The sequence below is a fragment of the Callorhinus ursinus genome, unplaced genomic scaffold (assembly GCF_003265705.2).
Source record: "Callorhinus ursinus isolate GAN/ISIS: 27379988/994484 unplaced genomic scaffold, GSC_fseal_2.0 scaffold24, whole genome shotgun sequence".
In the NCBI taxonomy this organism is placed as follows: domain Eukaryota; kingdom Metazoa; phylum Chordata; class Mammalia; order Carnivora; family Otariidae; genus Callorhinus; species Callorhinus ursinus.
In genome coordinates, this window is record NW_027397086.1 from 866,438 (window position 1) to 878,468 (window position 12,031).

The window sequence follows — 12,031 nt, forward strand, 5'->3', positions numbered from 1 at the left end:
TCATTAAGCAAATAGTGAGGAGGGACAGTCACTTAAATGCCCCCCCCCCCAAACCATAGTCATCATGACCTAGGACCAGGCCCGTTGTGGGATGGTCCTTATTTTTGCAAAGGTGCCATTCTTAGGGCTGTTCTTGCACCAACATCTAACCTTCATAGCCCCTGGTCATTCAGAATGGGCTTCTTCCGCAGCGAGTTTGACTCTAGGGGTTGCTGCCCTGGTTAGCCTTGAACCCTATACCCTTCTCCTCCCTCTCCACCCCCAAACCTTGATACTGTGGGAGCCGTTATGATAAGAACAAAGAATAACACAAACAGAAAAAGACAACAAAACAAAACCAATCTCCTGGATTTTTAGATACTGTTGGAATCAGAAGTAAAAGCAAGGATAGCGAGAAATGTCTGGGCTTCCGTGTAAGTTCTGGAGTTAGGCTGTACTTACTCTGTACCTTAAGCAGGTGAGAAAGAAACTTTTAAGACCTCAGTTTCCTCCTCTGTGAAATGGGGATAACACTAGTATTTGTGTCCTAGTATTGAAGATAACATGAAGCAATGCACATAAAATGCCTTAGGATACCTCACCTCACATACAGTGCCTGTCCTATAAATGGTGGTTATAATTCCCAGGCATGGTAATAGTGGATGTGTGTATTTATTTATGGAGCGACAGTATTGCTCAGCAGTTCAGAGCATGGGCTCCAGAGCTGGACTGCTCCAGTTCACATCCTGGCTCTGCTGTCTGACAGTGGTGAGGCTCACCTCTGGGCCTGTTTTTTCTTCACTGAAATGGGGGTGATCATTGTACCCACTTCTGAAAGATCTCATGAGGCTAAATGAGGTGATACAAGTGAGCACTTTCCTGGCACAGAGTGGGGTTAGCTTAACAAACAGTGACGAGGACAGACTTCCAGGCAGCGCTAGCCTATCTTTCAGTGATTTCTGCTCTATCGCACAGCTTCCCAGACTTGAGTTTGATATATTCTTCTGAAATTCTATGAATCAGAGATTCTTTTAGGTAGTCAGCACCTTTCTGCCCTGTGGAAGCCTGAGTGTAGATAGCAATAGTTCACTCGTTAATATGATCTAGTGGGAGGGGGATCTTTCCTCATAGAACCTGGAGCTTGGGTAAGGGATTGGGAGGAGGGTAGCTGACCTCTTGGTGTGGAGCCCTGGGTTTTGGACAGGGTAGGATGGCACGTGGGAGTTGAGAGGCAGCAAAGACAGGGTGAGGGTCCTGGGGAGAAGCCGCAGGGAGTGAGGGGGCTGCAGAGAATGAGTTGAGAAGGGCAGTATATTGCTCAGGGCAGCCCATTTGTCCGAAGAAGGCAGGGGCCTTCTCACGTGGGCACTTCATAAGGCTGTGCTCCCAGAGCTCAGCATTCGGATTGGTCTGTAGGCCTCTTCACCTGGTGGGAAGACTCTTGTGGCCTAGTCAGGGATTTCTTGTGTTGTTTCTTTAGGAAAATGCTTGCGCACAAAGGCTGGTATAAAAAGAAACATTTGGATTCTACCCACTTTGTCAATTAGGTGCTCATTACTAGCTGGGCTCTGGGGTTAGACTCTTCTCGGGTTTGAATCCCCAGCCTTTGCTATCAGCTTTATGATTCGGCACAAGTTACAGAACCTGTCTCTGTCTTAGCCTCCTCATCAGTCAGAGTGGTTTATAGCAGCTTCTATGTCGGGGCTGCGGTGAGGATTGATGAGTTTATTTATGCGCACGTGGCCCCCCCCCACCCCAGCACCTAGAACAGTGCCCAATGTGTATCGGGGGCATTCACTGGGGTTAGCTGGTCCTACTCGTTTTCATATTTAAAAAAAAAATTTTTTTTTAAAGATTTTATTTATTTATTTGACAGAGACACAGCGAGAGAGGGAACACAAGCAGGGGGAGTGGGAGAAGCAGGCTTCCCGTGGAGCAGGGAGCCCGATGGGGGGCTCGATCCCAGGACCCTGGGATCATGACCTGAGCCGAAGGCAGACGTTTAACTGACTGGGCCACCCAGGCGCCCTCCTTTTCATATTTTTGGTAAAGTGTTTGAAAGGCAGCGTGTAGTTGTGGCAGCATATGGGACAGAGGTTTTGAGAGACCAGTATTTAGTGCTGGCTGTCCACTGGCTCGCCGTGTGACCTTGTGCCAGGAGCTTTGGGTTCTAGCTTCTCCTCTAGGTTCTAGCTTCCTCACCACTAGAATGAAGACTTGGATGGGATGATCTCTCGGGTCCTTTTCAGCTTTAGCTTGGAGAGTCAGTGGAGTTACTTGTGCATTTCTGTGGTTTTGGAAATGAAAGCATTAACCTGGGGAGTGGAAAAGAGCAGTTCTTGTCCAGTAACATTTCTTAAACACAACGATTGTGTATGCCTCTCAGGATATGCCAGAACAGAGCAGCAGCCTGGAGGACTTGTGGAAAATTACCTTCCAGAGGTTCTCTAGACAGCAGTGGCATCTTGTAACACACCAAACATAAATGTTAATGAAAATCAAGTGATGCCCCTGTAATTCTAAATGGTTTCTATCCCAAGGCTTTGGCCTAATTCCACATTTTTATGGTTCTGCTTACTAGTTGTGGTTTCTGAAAATTGCCATTTTATTGTTGCCTGGAATCAGATTTGTGATTCTCTCATCTTTTTCTCTAAAGGAACAGGAATTCTCTCTAGAAGCTGCCTTGGGAGGCTGCAGAGGCTGCTGGATGTGTGTCACGCCTGCCCCAGGAGTCACTCTGTCTGTGGGGGACTTATCTTGATTCCCTTCTTGGCTGGCTTACATTAGCCTTTTCTGGGCTGATTAGGTTGGTGTGGTTTGTCCAAAGCCTTCTGTGGATTGTAACCAGAGCCTGAAAAGGGCACTTTCTCTTCTCTTCTCTTCCAGGTATGTTTAGTAGAAAGGAAATGGTCCCATATCATTTTTCTTCATGGCGAGATGTACATTGTTGGTGGGACGGAAGCATATCATTACAAGTACAGAAAGAATCTGATGTTACGCCTCCCTATTTTCTTGTCTGCCCTTCTTCGTGGTGGTGTGAGCCCGGGGCAGAGCTGCTAGATAATTAGTGCTTCTCTCCTGTTGTACGAGCCTTCTCTGGGCTGCCTCATCTTTCTGCGGCTTCAAGTGGCAGCCCCATACCGATGGCACCTCACTCCGTCACCAGCCTAGGTCTCCTGAGATCAGACCCACGTAGCAAAGTGCCTGCCAGGCATCTGCACTTGGAGACTCAGGGGCCTGTGAGACTAGAGTCCAGAACTAAAATCCTGCCCCCCCGACCCCCACCCCCAACCTGCTTCTTGTGCTGGGCCCTAGCCAGGTGCCCAGACCCTCACACCTGCTGACCGAGATCTATTGATTCTACTTCTTGAAAACCTCTTACTCTCTCCTCTCCATTTTGACTGCTCTTGCCTGAGCCCAGGCCCCCGTGATTGCCTGGGACATGCTGTAGCCTCCCCGCTGATTTCCTGCCCATTCCTACCCCTTTGAATCTATTTTCCTCTCTACAGCTCCCTGGGGATCTTGAGAATGTAGACATCTGATTGGTTGCTCCTCAGCGGTTTCTTCCATCTCTCTTAGGATTAGTGCCAACTCCCCAGCTGGCATTTGGAGGCATTCTAGTCATCATGCTGAGGGGCTTGAGTCCAGAAGCAGACAGCCCTTTGGCCAGATGCCTTAGCCTCAGTTTCCTGATCTGTAAACGGCAGGGGCAGTCCTGCCTCCTAGGGCAGCTGTAGGAGTACATGAATCCTGCTCTTGTGGTTTAGCACAGAGTCTGACATGTTACCCATTTACCATCAACAGTCTGGGTATAGGACTTTCATGATCTGGCACCAGCTTACTTCTCTAGCTCCCGTCCTCCCGCCCTTCCTCCTGAGAAAAAAGGAACCCAAAACTTTTGATTATGGAAAATTTCAAAAATACACAAAAGTAAGTACAGTCTTTTTTCAGTGGTGGGTGGGGACCTGAGTACTTTAAAGCAATTCGCAGACAGGTCATTTCATCACGAAAACTTCAGTGCTCAGCTCTCTTTCTTGCCACTCTGCCAATTCTCAGTTACAAAATCGCAGATCCCCATGGGGCCATGGTCTTTTCGTCTCAGGGCCTTTGCACATGTTATTCTTCCTTCTCCTGTCTTCCTTTGGAAAGCTCTTACTCACCCTGGTCTCAGCTGAGTTGTTACCTTCTAGGAAGTCTTCTGAGTTGTACCCAAATTAGGTCCCGGTGTTTGCACCTCTTATTGCTTTTTTTTCCCACTCTGGCTCTTTATGACCCGCACAGGATTAAGCCTCGTCCCATACTAGGATTTAGACTTTGAGCCTCCATCTGCTGGACTGTAAGGGGGTATAATACCAGTCTCGGTGCTGATGTGAGTGTCTAGAAAATGTGTGTACAGTTTCTAGTTCAGGGTAGGATACATAGTGGCATTTAATAAATAGTAGTTGTTGGCAGTAGCTATTGCTAAAGGTGTCATAAAACCATATTTGAATGGGTAGATTGAAGCCTCTAAATCTCTTTCTCTTTTCCTTTTTAGATTATGTATATGTTTTCCCTTCTGTTTGCTTCTGTTTGACTTTTTCAGATTGTTGTTGTTGCAGGGGAGGGAGGGGGTGAATGCCAGAGGCTGTCCCCTGAGTTCCCTGGCTGCCAGACCCCATCTGAGGAATCTTTGGGCTGGGGCCAGGAGTCCCCGATTGGGGGGTTGGGGGGGAGGAGGCTGCAGGTCTGCCTGGCCTATGGCTCTCAAGCTGCTTCCCGCATCCCCTTTACTTGGCATGCTCTTGCTGCAGTCCACTGACTTGTTTTGGGAGGCTCGGCTCTTGCAGCCTCCTGGGCTTGGCCCTGGGCTTCACCTTCTGCTTTTGCTTGCTGACTTGACAAAGTGAATAGAACTGCCCCCGGGAACAGTTTACTCATCTGGTGAGTTAGGCAGGGCTGTAACTCCTGTTTCCCCCTCCCTCTGTTGCCCTGGCACTCTTACCACGACCCTGTGAGTTGGAGGCTCTTTCTGAACCTCTGGCTTCATCATGGCTGCCCCGTGAGCCTGCTGCTTGCCCTGCCCTCAGCCTGGAGCACCCGGCACCTTCTTGAGCGCATTTTCTACTGCTTCCTCCTCCGGCCCTATTAAAGTGTGGCTTCAGAGAAGACTCTGGAATAACCAGGCAGAGCTGACCTTGTCTGGTTTTGTTCCCCAGCCTCTCAGCAGCTGTACTGATCACACCGTGCCATAGCCGCTTGCTGTCCACCTCTGTCCCCTTTTCTGCAAGGTTGGGGCTGTGGTGTCATCTTTGAATACCTGGCGTCTGGCACATCATAGGCACCTAGTAATCGAGCCTTCCTTCCCTCTCCCGCCCCACCCTGCCACATTCCCAAACAAACTCTAGGGACTGCACCTCCTTCGACTAAGTGTTCGATCTCAAAGGGACCTCAGTGTTCCGGTAGGTCTTTGCCCCTCATTTTAGAGAGGGAGACTTCTCCAAGGCTATCCTGCTGGCCCTCTAATTGGGACCCACAGTACTGGCAGCTTAGAAAAGGAATGTCAGCTGAATGTCCAGAGCACCAGAGAGGTTCCTTCTGCTGTTAAGGCCCATCAAAATACTACCTTTTACCTGCGATTTTGCGGCCGCTGAGCCCCCTGTCAGTGGAGCAGGAACAGCAGCCAGTCCACGTGACACCTGGAAGGGAACCATGAGGACGGGTGTGATTCAGTGAGGCTGAGCAGGGCCCAGCCTGGCCGTGGGCGTGGCTCAGAGGAATTGCCTTGACCGCCATGCGCAAAGCAGCCCCAGACCCTGAGATCCTGAGAGGCAGGCACCTTCGTCCACTTTAAGCTCAGGATCCGGTAAGTTGGGATCTTAGTAACTAAGCGGCATCTTTGCCGGGACTGCCTTGGCGCCCCTTACTGTCCTTGCTGGCCTGGGTGTCTGTGCAAGTATGGTTGTGTAAAGATAGGGGCCAGTCACCACTGTTGTTTTTCCCTTTTCAGCAGGAGTTGCCCTCCACTGGGTTCATGAGATGCCGGTTGCTCTTATCTTTTCCCTGTTAGTGTGTGTCTACCTGTTTTAGGGTAGGAGACTTACAGTGTGCCCTAGTTATTGTCGGTCAAAATAACAGTGGCTTCTTTGATGATTATTGATCACTTGTTAGTAGTTGCCACCACTAAGCATTCCAGCTCGGCTGTCTCCTGATGACTCCGTACAAGGTAGATTTTGAAGGGTGGGAGTCTACAGATTTTAAGTGCATACATGCGTTCAAAACGGTTGGACTTGCTGTAAAATGTTCAGTCTTAATAATTCCCAAGCTGTGCTTTTGAGTAGTGTGCTCTTTGCCAGGAAGTATCAAATTCATCCATTCAGTGCCTACTTATTGAGCACCTACTATGTTCTAGGCACTGTTTTGGACACAGCACATGAAGCTGATAAATTCCCGTCTCCCGGGAACTTAGCTTATATTCAAATCTCTAACTTGATCAGAGGAGTTAAGTGCCCAAAGCACCTGGTTTTATAATAATAGTATTTTTTTAAAGATTTTATTTATTTATTTGAGAGAGAGAGAGAATGAGAGATAGAGAGCACGAGAGGGAAGAGGGTCAGAGGGAGAAGTAGACTCCCTGCTGAGCAGGGAGCCCGATGTGGGACTCGATCCCGGGACTCCAGGATCATGACCTGAGCCGAAGGCAGTTGCTTAACCAACTGAACCACCCAGTTGCCCTATAATAATAGTATTAATGGTGGCCTTGCCCCCACCCCTTAATTTGTGGCCTTTATATGTCTCAGTTTACCAGCCTTTACCATCAGAAAGGAACATAACTCATGGTGTGCTGGGTGACTTAATGGGCATATGTAACTGATCTAGAACAGTGTCTGAACATAGAGGAAATTGTGTCTTAGAGTCTTGATATCTTAAATATCATCCTGTTTTTATAGCTTGGTGCATTTTAATTCTGTCATACGCTTAATGCAAATGCACAATTTATTGCTAGTAATACACAGTTTTCTGGTTTATTTGTCCTTGGCATGTCACCTGTTTGTCCTTACCCTGGTCCAGTCTAAGGCTGTGCTTGCTTTAAGGGGTTCTCATTAATTTCAAGAGGACACTAAGTATGTATTTTATATTTGTGTCCAGAGGAGAAAAACCATCACTCAGTCAGCTTCAGGGTACCAACTTCCTTGAGGCTGTTGACCTCAGACCTGACCCAGTTGGTCTGTTACTATTGTAAGAGAATTCTCCATGTGTTCTTTTTGATGTGCATTAGTGACTCTTATTCCCTGCATTTGCACCTGGGTCTGTTTAAGTTTCATTTAAATACCTGAAGCCCTGAGGGATGATTTTGCCCATGGGTGACATTGGCCTGCTGCACTGCCTTCTGGACCTCACCCGGGGTCAACCTGGGCTCACTGAGCACACTGTGCTCTCTCTGGTTGCCTGACTGCCCACCTGGTTGTCCATCCATTTATTTCTCCATCTCACCATTTAAAGCCATTCTTTATGATTCAGTATGCTTCCTGGAATTGAATGCATTGATTCCAAATCCTGCATCATCCATGGTGTCTGTGATGAGAATTAGAATCACCTGAGTTTCAAGATAGACCAGATTCTCGACTTCTTCTTAGTGAACAGAAAACGATTAAGTGACCATTGAAGAGTTTTGTTTAGTGATTTGGTAGTAGTGCATTTTCCTGTTAAATTCACTGTGGTAGTCTCTGTGTGTTATAGCTCCTGTCTACTTTTCTCCTCCTTCACCTGCAAAATGAGTTTGAAGACCCTTTTTTTGCCAGGGGGTGGAGGGTGGGGAAAGGTGGTGGTGGTGGTGAATGCACTTAGCACAGGGCCAGCATGTAGTAGGCACTCAGTGGGTGTTAGTTTTCCTTTGGTCACTGTGCCCTCTACCCCTAAACATGTAACTGCCCTCTACCATCCAACCTGCCCTCTACCCCTAAACATGTAACTGCCCTCTACCATCCAACGTGCCCTCTACCCCTAAACATGTAACTGCCCTCTACCATCCAACGTACGTGCCCTCTACCCCTAAACATGTGACTCGCACCAGCGGAGACATTCCTGCCAGGCCAGGTCAGCCCCAAGCTTGGTGTGGATAGCAAAGATGCTAGCTCTGATTTTCAATGTTACAAGAAACCAGAGGACTATGGAGGCCAACACTCTCCCATTCCTTGTTTTCCCAGTCTAAAACAGAGCAGTCCGTGTTAATTTTAATTGCTTGGATGAGCTCAAACATTGAGATTTTAATGCATTTTCACAGTAGCTCAGACAGCGTAACCACATTATTCTGCTGGCAGTTCATTGGAATTCTCGGCCAAAATGCTGTACTTGGGGACCTCTGCTTATAAACCCAGGATGTGGTAATTTCCCAGCAAGATGTCTTGTGGGGAATGTTGCTTTTCCTGTTGAGACTTCCTCCAAGCAGTGAAGTGTTGTCCTCCTCTATGCCGTAGTGATGGGCAGGGATTGTTTTCGAGGAAGGTTTTCAAAGCTTTTGGTTAGCAGAGGGTGTCTCGGGGGAGTTGCTTTTATTCTGATGAGTCACAAAATGGGAAAGGCCTCTCGAAAGTCTCCAGTTTGCTTTTGTTCCTGACGGAACACTGACAGTCCCTGGGCCCGGTGTGGGCTGGTGGGCGGTCCCCAACCACCGCACCTCCGGTGTCCTCCTCCCACTCTGCGGGTAACGGGCCAGCCTGGCCAGGGGTGACACGTAGAGAGCTGATGTCCGGTGGACAGCTGGAAATGCCAGACTCCAGGGCAGGGTAAGGACAGCCGAAGTTGAACCAGGCAAACCTCCCTGCCTTCTGGTGATTTCACCGAGTCTACACACCCACCACACTGAGCCCACACGTGTTCGGCCCTGTGCTAACACCGTGGTCTCTGGCACTTAGCACGGAGCTGCATCCTTGCTTAGTGAGTGCGTGTTGCTAAGTGGATGAGGGAGTGCCCCCAGCCTACTCTAGGCCATCTTCTACGGCCGGCCGGGTCGTTTGCAGGAGTCTTCTAACTGGCTTCCCTGCCTCCCCACCTGGCTTTCCCCGAACCGTGTCAGAATTACCTTTGAAAATGCAAGTTTGATCACATAAGTCTCCTGCTTAAAATGAGTTGATGATGCCTGTGCTCAGGATTAAGACATACTCCATAGTGTAGTTAGTAACGGTCTGAGTCTGCCCCCTGTGCCCTGGCACCTAGCCCCCTTGAAGCACCATACTTACCCTGCCTGCCTTCCTCCCTTCAGTCAGCCTGTGGATGGGCTCCACCCCTCTTTTTTGTTGGGCTCATACTTTCTCATTTTATTTTTTCACATCTTTATAGTCACATATTCAGAAGTGTCTTTAGGTCCCCAAGTCAGAGTCCCCTGCTGTGTACTTCTGCAGCCCGCACCATTGCCCACGTCATGGCCTGACTCCCATTGAGCTGTAAGTACTGATTGCTCGGACTGGGGACAGGGACATGTCTGCCTGTTCACCATTGTATTTCCAGTGGCCAGCAAGGCCCCTCAGAAGAAAACAAGGCAACAAGACACTTCCAGTTAAATCAATCGCTTAAATATCTTTGAAGCCAATATTGTAATTTTTAATTGAATGTGTTTTTGAGGGGAGGAGGTAGGGGCCTTGGTCCCACTTTTCTTTAGGGCTGGGCAGAGAGGACTTTTAACCCCATTTGTCCCCTGAGCACACAGCTGCTGAGGTGTCTTTGTTTGGTTTATGCATTCCACTCACAGCTTGGCTTGCTGAAGGATAACGCATATTAAGTTTTTTTTTCTTTTTAAACTAGTTTGAGGGTACAAACAGAAGGCAAATTATCTTGATTATTTTGAGGCAGATATGAAAAGGGCAAAGAAAGCATACAGTGAAAGTTATAGAGGCCCCTTATGTTTAACCTAACACTTGGCTGCCTCTAAAGTGTGGAAGTGTCACTCCTGTCGTCAGAACGGGGAGAGGCAGCATAGCGTGGCCGTAAAAACATGAGCTCTGGGGCCATATTACCTGGGTTCAAGTCCTGCTTCTTCCCTTTTACTGCTTGTGACCTTGCGCAACTTATTCCTGTTTCCTGATCTGTAAAAGTAGGTTGATAACAGTATCTCCCTCAGGGTTGTTGTGAAAATCAGAAGCCCAGGCTATGGGAGGATCAGAAGCATGGCTGGTTAGCTGTTGCAGGAGCTCCCTCATTGCCAAAGATTCTCTTGTAACCCTGCATTTTTGCCTTATTTCACTAAAGAGGGAACTCACACTCCTAAAAGATCAGTGAACTGCCCCCAACTGCCAGGTGTAGGTGACCAAGAAGATTCATACATCATCTGATTCCCAGACCTCTTTATTCTGTAGTCTGCCTTGGCTGTCTCAACAAGGTAAAATCTTGGGATAGAAACTCCCAAAGGTTTACTAAACATTATGGAGTCTGTGTCGCTGAACATTTATATAAATCACAAAGGTCATTGTCAATAATTTATTTTAAATACATGAATGGGCTGGCAAAGGAGAATCTCTTACATGAATAGTAACTCCCTAATTTACCAGTATTATGTTTAAAAATTTTTTTTTTTTTAATTTTTTGATGGTGTGGTCTTTACATTTGGATGGCTACAGCATAACTTAGCCCCAGAAACCTCTTAGGACCACAGGCCTGCTCTGTGATCTTGGTTATTGCAGTACTCATCGGTTCCTGTGGCTTCTCCTGGCGTGAGGCAGAGACGCAGGGACGGAGTTTAAGCTTTGGACTGGGGGGTGGAACTGTATTATATTCTGTGCCTGTTAGTTTTCCGCTCTCTCCCACCTGACTGGTGCTTGCCTGTTTTTGCTTGATAAAATATGTATTCTAGAAAAGGCCCTTCACAAAAGGCAGGAGTTCTCAATTTGGGGTCTGTGGTCCGGCCTCTGTTGGGTCCATGAATGTATGTAGGCATACTTTCCTGGAGATTAATCCTTAGCTTTCATCAAGTTTCTTTGAGAGGTCTGTGGCTCCAACAAGTTTAGGAGCCATCACTATGGAGGAAGAGTATTGTTTGTTCTTTTATTTAACTTGTAAACAAAGCATTTTATTAATAAAATATTTACACTCTTCTTACAGTACAAGTTTTCTAGTGATTAAGCGTGTTATACTCTGAAAGTTATTACAGAATACTGAAGCTGAAACAATATAATTCTAAAGTATGCCAAAGCAACCTTCATTTGCAAAATGATCTCCTACCAGCATGAGTATAAAAAGCAAAATCTTACAACAAAAATCAGAAGGTCTAGGAATATTGTTATTTTAATACCACATCACCTCCAACTCTCCCTGACCCGGGCTGGACTGATCCTGCCAAGACTGTGGCCCCAGAGCCTCGAGGGCCAGGACCGGCAGGTGGGTGCGTGAATGGGGCGCCTTCAGTGTCCATAGCTCTGGCTTACTGTCTGATCCGAGAACTTGTTTCCAGAGATGTGGTTCAGCCTCCATCCCTCATGGCTTCACCCATGCCTTGCCCCTCCTTTGAATGGTCCCTCCCCTCTACACTTTCTTTTCTTTCCTAAAGTGTCCTTCAGTGTTGCACAAATGCTTGGGAACACTGGAGGAGGCCTGCATCAGTCCTTGAGTTGATGAAGGGGGCTATTACCTGAGGCTGCTTTGGGGTGACGGGGGACAAAGGTAAGACTTGTAGATACCTTCCTCTGAAAGAAAGGAGGAAAATGTTTGGAAACTGTGTTTGAAAGTTGAATTTTGAAGCTGAGCCACATAGTAAGGTTGGTGGAGAGTCTAAAGGGCTTCGTGCCGGAGCTCAGAGAGGGTGACTCTCTAACGAGGGATCCAGAGAAACAAAGATCATAGCCTGGGATTGTGTGGTGGTCCCAGTAACAGTTCCCTATGTGCTCATTCCCCTGACTGGTGGAAGAGGACCGGCCTGCACAGAATCTGCTTTATGGCATGCCCGTGTCCCACGGTATAGAGGGAACCAGCAGCCAGAAAGCCCAAGGCGCTGCTATAGAACTTCTCTGTGTTCAGTCTTGTCACTTGTTCTTTTGGCCCAGCTCCTGGCCGTGTCTCTCTGCTGGTGGCCGTGTGTTTGCAGTTC

General features: G+C 47.8%; 1 protein-coding gene across 1 annotated transcript in view; it reads left to right on the forward strand.

The window, feature by feature from the left end:
* Positions 1-12,031, forward strand: part of MED27 (mediator complex subunit 27) — a 208,024-nt gene that overhangs the window by 7,302 nt on the left and 188,691 nt on the right. The gene's annotated exons all lie outside the window — the stretch shown is intronic.